Source organism: Crocodylus siamensis, chromosome 11, assembly GCF_052110815.1.
Source record: "Crocodylus siamensis isolate JL-2025a chromosome 11, ASM5211081v1, whole genome shotgun sequence".
Taxonomy (NCBI): Eukaryota; Metazoa; Chordata; order Crocodylia; family Crocodylidae; genus Crocodylus; species Crocodylus siamensis.
In genome coordinates, this window is record NC_143405.1 from 30,489,958 (window position 1) to 30,497,078 (window position 7,121).

General features: G+C 50.3%; 1 non-coding gene across 1 annotated transcript; it reads left to right on the forward strand.

The window, feature by feature from the left end:
• Nucleotides 1-975: 975 nt before the first annotated feature.
• On the forward strand, nucleotides 976-1,116 carry LOC149855699 (U4 spliceosomal RNA). The gene has a single exon (XR_016438603.1). It is a non-coding gene; the product is annotated as a U4 spliceosomal RNA (small nuclear RNA).
• Nucleotides 1,117-7,121: the final 6,005 nt, after the last annotated feature.

The window sequence follows — 7,121 nt, forward strand, 5'->3', positions numbered from 1 at the left end:
GATCTGGCTTGTGCTCAGAGGAACAGCAGGGTGTCCAACATTCCTCTACCCCGAGTCTGTTTTGTCTTATAGGATGTGATTGTTGTAACTTTCTCCCATCTGGAGCCCCAGAAGAAGAAGCACGTTGCTCTCTGAATTCTATGGGTGACTTGATCTGAGGGGATCAGGGAAGACTGGTAGCAGCACCACCCTCATGAATGCCACATACCCCCCTATTGATGGACAGCATGGATACTATAATCTCAGTCTCTGTTTAACTTTGGCCTCACTCCTTTCCCACTCTCTCTGTCCAGTCAGCTCTAGATCAAACTCCACCCTGAGGATTTTCTCTCCCTTCAAACCCAAACCCACTGACACCAGGGCCAGGCAGGTGCTTTGGTCCATGTTGAACTTGGCCCCCCACTGCCACTCCATATACCTGGGTGTGTTGTAATGATCTTTCAACGGACCACTTGGCCTTGCATGTGATGTTTAGGTCACCCATATAGGCCCGGACCCTCATTTCTTCCTGGTTACTCCTGGGAATATCTACTCTGATCCCGGGGTCCTACCTAAGCTGTAGGACTAGCAGTTCCATCACACAGATAAACAGGATTGGGGAGAGTGGGCAGCCCTTCTCATGAATGGGGATAATTATACATGATTGGGGCTTTCAGGGACCTGTTTACCAGTATCCTTCTGGTCACGTCAGTATACAGAGTCTTTATTTAGACAACAGAGGTTGGGGGTCCTCCATCTTCTTCATTGTCTCAAATATGAGCTGGTGGGACAGTCAGCTGGAGGCTTTTTCCAGCTCAAGGTTCAGCCCTCTCTCTTATTGGTACTGTCTTGCAGTCACCCTGGTAAAAAAAAAAATACTATATATAGTAGTGTGTAGTGGGAAAGCCACTCAATACAACATGGGCTTTATGCAGAGCTCACTGTGTTCTGAGAAGTGCCTTGAAACTGGGTGGAGTCACATGACCTAGCAGCCCCAGCTTTGTACAGTGGCACTATTGTAGCCTGTGAGGTTAAACTGAGATGCAATAATTGCTTTTTGAAAACTTTCCCCAATACTCTGCCCTGACAGTTTAAAACAAAATGGTTGTGGACAATTTTGGGCAGCTTCTGTGGAGGCTGGCATCTTTTCTGACTTGGAAAAACAGAAGAGTGGGGAATTAAAGGGGTGGGTGTGCTTCTTGCCTTTTTGCCTTGTATTGGGTTGGTGCTAGGGACTGGCATGTCTATTGCTGAGTTTCATTGCCATGATTTCTGGTCCATGGCTTGCTGATCCTCTTTTGGATAGTTTCTATCACTCTGCAAGAACTCTGGGCAGCATTTTTCCTCTGCTATCCCTCCAGGTGCTTGTGGTGGGGTCTCACACCTGCTGCTGATTGTAGCAGGCAATAGGGGAATGCTGATTGTAGGAGGCAATGTTCTTTTGGTTATGTAGGGGCATGATTAAGGAAGAGCCTGGGGCAGATGTACCTGCTGGAATGCTTCCTGAGGATGTAGGGACAAAGCCCAAGCCCCTGCCACTGGAATGGCAGCAGCCTATGTGTCACAGAAAGCTGGTATTGTGGTAGTAATTGAAGTGGGTGGGCTTAATGCAGGGGTGAGCAAAATACAGCTTGCAGGCCAAATCCGGTCCATAGTGGGTCCCTTGATCCCATCTGGCCCAGGCACTGTCCAGCTGTGGGGCGTCCTGCCACCCCCTTAGCACGCAGCAGGGCTGGGGCAGCTCCACAGCTGAAGTGCCTTTCTAGGCAGCCCAGGTGGCAGCAACTCCTTCTGGCTGATGCTACCACTGGCTCACAGCCCTGCAGTACCCATGGGGACCCTCATTACATCATCCCAACCTGGGGTGCCCCGTGCCTGCTCTGGGCTCTCTCATCCAGGCTGAATACCAGCAGTGTGGGACAGAAAATGTTGCTCAGTGCGGGGGAAAAGCAGCCCTTCCCCCTTGCTGCTGCCAGCATTTTCTGGTGCAGCTACTCTGAGCCCTTGCCAGGCTACCCTGTGTCTGCTCTGCACTGCCACCACTGCCCACTGGGCAGCCCAGAGGTGGCGGTGACAGCAATATAGATGCAGGGTAGCCTGGCATGGGTTCCAGGCAGCTGCAGCAGGAAGCACTGGCAGCAGAAAGGGGGAGGGGCTGCTTCCCCCCCCACTGAGCAACATTTTCTGTCCTATGCTGCCACCGCTCAGCCTAGCTGAGCAAGCCCAGAGGAAGTGCAGGGCCCACTGAGTCAGGATTGTTCAGCACAGGTCCCCACTGGTACCTCAGGGCTGGGCCTGAGACTGCATGCTGTTGGTGGTGGTGGGGAGGTGCTACAGGACACGTGGGCTCTGGGCTGTTGTGGGGTGGAAGCAGGTGCTAACTGACTCAGGAGAGTATACACAAGGGGTTCTCATGCACACCTCACCATACCCATAAACCCTCCCCCACAAACCCAACAATCACACCCTCCCACACATACAATCACACACCCCACAAACACTGAAGCCATCCACACCCTCCCCCCACAACAAACCCTCCCCACACACACTCACTCATAGACACACACACCCCCTGCACCTCTGGGGGGAGCCCCACTCATTACTATGTGCACCCCCACCCCCCACACACACCCTACATCACAACACCTACATCAGAGAAGTCAACCTGTGGCTCTGGAGTTCGTGGTATCAAGTGGCTTTTGGCTTCTTCAACCACAATCTGCACTTCCACAAAAGGGGATGTGCTGGCCTTCATCTGTCTTCAAAAAGTAAGAGCCTGTTCTCTTACAGGTTGGCTGATCTCTTATGCACAGCTCTAAACTAGGTTCATTGGGGGATGGGGATGCAGACAACAGTGAGAACCTAGGATCAACAAACCATGAACCATGTGCTGGAACTGCCTACATAAGTACTAAGCAGCCCAGTGGGCATCAGGACAGCGGGGCACCAAGGGTACCCATCGGGGGCTCATATGTCTCTACACTAATGCTAATGGGAAACAAGCAGGAAGAACTCACACTCCTGCTTGCAAACATGAACTTTGATTTAGTTGGGCTAACTGAAACTTGGTAGAACCTTACCCAAGATTGAGCAGTAAGCATTGAGGGCTATAGGCTGTACAGATGAGATAGAGTAGGAAGAAAAGGGGGAGGTGTAGCTCTTTATGTGAAGGAACAATATACATTTCCATAATCAAGATTTCATAGATTTTCATAGACATTAGGGCTGGAAGGGACCTCGGAAGATCATTGAGTCCAGCCCCCTGCCCAAAGGGCAGGAAGCCAGCTGGGGTCATAGGATCCCAGCAAGATAAACATCCAATTTGCTCTTGAAGGTGTTCAATGTAGGTGCTTGAACCACCTCTGACGGCAGGCTGTTCCAGACCTTGGGGACTCGGACAGTAAAGAAATTCTTCCTTATGTCCAGCCTGAAGCGGTCTTGCAGGAGTTTGTGACCGTTCGACCTTGTCATCCCTAGGGGTGCTCTGGTGAACAAACGTTCCACCAGACCCTGGTGGTCACCCGATAAACTTATAGGCGGCCATCAGATCACCCCTGAGCCTGTGCTTTTCCAAGCTAAAGAGCCCCAAGGCTCTCAGCCTGTTGTCATAAGGTCTGTTTTCCTGACCTCTGAACATGTGCGTGGCTCTTCTCTGGACTCTCTCAAGCTTCTCCACATCCTTTTTGAATTGTGGAGCCCAAAACTGGATGCAGTACTCCAGCTGCGGCCTCACCAAGGCTGAGTACAAGGGGAGAATGATGTCCTGGAATTTGCTTAAGAAGCATCTATGGATGCAAGCCAGCATTTTGGTCGCTTTACTAGCCACAGCATTGCATTGCAGGCTCATGTTCATCTTGTGGTCAATGATGACCCCCAAGTCTCTTTCTTCCGTGGTGCTAGCCAGTGTAGCACTGCCGAGCCTATAAGGATGCTGCAGGTTTTTCTTCCCAAGGTGGAGAACCTTGCATTTTTCGGTGTTAAACACCATCAGGTTCTCATCCACCCATTTGCTGAGCCTGTCCAGATCAGCCTGGATCACCCACCTATCTTCTGGTGTGGCTGCTTTGCCCCAAAGTTTGGTGTCAACAGCGAACTTGGCGAGTCCACTTCTGACTCCAATGTCCACATCATTAATGAAGATGTCAAACAATATGGGTCCAAGGACAGAGCCTTAAGGGACCCCACTGGTCACTGGACACCATGATGAGTGACTGCCATCAATTACAACCCTCTGGGTCCGATCACGGAGCCAATTTCCCAGACAGCGGATCATGGTGGACCCAAGGCCACAGTTGGCCAGTTTCACCAAGAGGTGATCATGGGATATCAGATCAAAGGCTTTTTTGAAGTCAAGATATATGACATCAATCTCTTCTCCCTTGTCCAGGTGATAGGTCACCTGGTCGTAGAAGGAAATGAGATTGGTTAAGCAAGACCTACCCACAACAGACCCGTGCTGGCTATCTGTTAGGATGTTGGCATTGGCCAGTCCATTAAGGATGGCCTCTTTAATAAACTTTTCTAAGATCTTCCCCAGGATAGAAGTAAGGCTAATGGGCCTATAGTTAGCTGGATCCACTTTCCTTCCTTTCTTGAAGATAGGCATTACATTGGCCTTCTTCCAGTCTTTGGGCACTACACCAGAGTGCCAGGAGTTTTTAAAGATCCGTGCCAGGGGCTGGGCTATGGAGCTCACCAGCTCCTTGAGTACCTTGGGGTGTAGATTGTCAGGGCCGGCTGACTTGAAGGTATCCAGCTTCTCAAGGTGTTCCTTCATGAGGTCAGCATTTATGGAGGGCAGGGGATCTCCCTCACCTGGACCTCCCTGTCCTGTAGCGGGCATGGGCGTCCCATGGGACTGATGAAAGACCGACGCAAAGGTGGGACCAGAGGAGGGGCAAATTGAGGTATTGTGGGTCAGAATGCAAGGAGGTCAGGGGGAAAGGGACTTGATAATGGGGGTCTAGTACAGTCCGCCACATCAGGAGGAGGAGTTGGATCTGGAATTCTCCAGACAGCTTTCAGAGGCCTTATGGTCAAGGGACATGGTTGCTACGAGTGACCTAAACTACCTGGACATCTGTTGGGAGGAGCAGTCAGCTAGATCCAACCATTCACATAGGTTCTTAACCTGCATTCAGGACCTTCACCTAACACACGGAGTATACGGTCCCACTAGGGGAAACACCTCACTGGACTTGGTTCTGGCTACAGGGGATGATTTGGTGGGGGATCTACTGACACAAGGTAACCTAGAGGACAGTGACCATCACTTGATTGAATTCACTATCTGGCATAGGGTGGCAAAGATAACCAGCAGGGCAGAAGTGCTGAACTTCAAAAAGACTAAATTCAGTGTGCTCAGGAGATTAGTTCATGAGGCACTGAAGAACAGGAGAATTGGTGAGATAGGAGTCCAGGAAGGGTGTTCATTCCTAAAGGGAGCAATCCTATGGGCGCAGGAAAGGGGCCAAGAAACCCTTTTGGCTGAAGAGGGAAGTCCAGGAAAGCCTAGGGGCAAAAAAAGGAAGCATAAGAGGCTGTGGAAGTAGGGGGTAGCTACCAAGGCGGAGTATACCTACTTGGCCCATGCTTGCAGGGAGGCAGTCAGAAAGGCTAAAGCAAAAATGGAACTTAGGCTGGCAACAAAAATTAAAGGCAACAAAAAGTCCTTCTTCAGGTATATAGCGAGCGAAAAGAAGGTGCAGGGTAACATAGGCCCCCTGCAAGATAAACCAGGACAAGTAGTGACAGATAGGTGGGGACAAAGCTGAATTCTTCAGTGAGCTTTTTGCCTCTGTATTCCTGAACTTGGATCAGGACAAATCTCCCAATTGGATCCTAGACAAGCTTAAAGGGGAAACCAGTACGGATGTGCAAAGCTTTGGTCACTGGTTCAATTCAGTGCAGATTTGGCGGCTGAATCTCTGATTCTGAACTGAATCAGGAGACCCTTTAATCTTGCTGAGTCGAATTAGAACCCTCCTAATCGATTCAAAGAAATTCAGAAACATTTAATGATTCGGACATAGACACAGCTTTAAAAGTTTTTTTCTACATAAGTCAGGTTCCAGGCAGCTTGTGAATGATGATGTTGGTGTCACTGGGCATAACCCCAGGTAACTCAGAGGGATGGAAGACCACGAGCGTTGAGGAAGTCCTTCTGCTCTGGGCTCAGACAAGCCAGGACCCCACCCCCCCTTTGCCCAACCTTTGTAACCCTTTCTATGGCGCCTGCAATCTCCTGTCCTTCTGGAAAGCAGGCGAGCTAAAACTGTTATCTGTGGAATGCAAGGGCACCGCTCAGAGAGAGAAGGGAGGAGGGAAAAGGGAGGACGAGGGGGGCCAGCTGGTGGAAAATCACTAGGAAAACTGACCGAGGTATAACAATCCCACTGTTGCAGGGTTAAGTGCGCAGGATTTGAGACCATACAGTCTCCCTGTGCCTTTTACTTGAGCTCAAATAAACTCTGTCTGCTTCTCCCCCCAGTGTGTTTATTTGGCGCGATGCACACCGCGCAACGAACCCAATTGTTGCCTCCCTCGGGCACCTTGTGCCGGCAACAATGAGATGCTGGGACGGATGGAGTGTCCCATAGGAGCACAGGGTGGGGGTCTCCACCACGCTCAGCAGTGGACCCAGAAGTGGACCTGGCTCAGTGACTGGTGCCTCCTGGGTTCGGGGGGGCTTCCTGGGGTCTCCCCATGGCTGATCGCTGAGGCAGGAGGGTCATGGGGGAGTACCCTATGCACTTGGCAGCAAACCCAGAAGTGGACTGTGGGGTCACATCCTGTTTGTGCCATAAGTAAGTGAGAGTTGGAGGTACCTAATGGCTTTTCAGTGAGCTCTGGTGAATAAGCTAGTGGTCTTAACTATTTTCCTTGGAGACAAATGCCAGTATCACATAAAGCAGAGTAGATTGAGTAATTAAATCAGTGGTATAGCATAAGCTACTAAGAAGCTGAGCTAGATTCATCTTATGAAGTGAAAGGACATACACACAGCAGTATATAAAATGGAGAGAGTGATTTGAACATAAAAGACAGAGAAGAGAAGGAAGGATTACAGAGGAGGAAATTGGGGAGAGGAGCAGTGTTAGGAGAGGCAAACAAGAAATAAACCCATGGGGACAAGGGGTCAC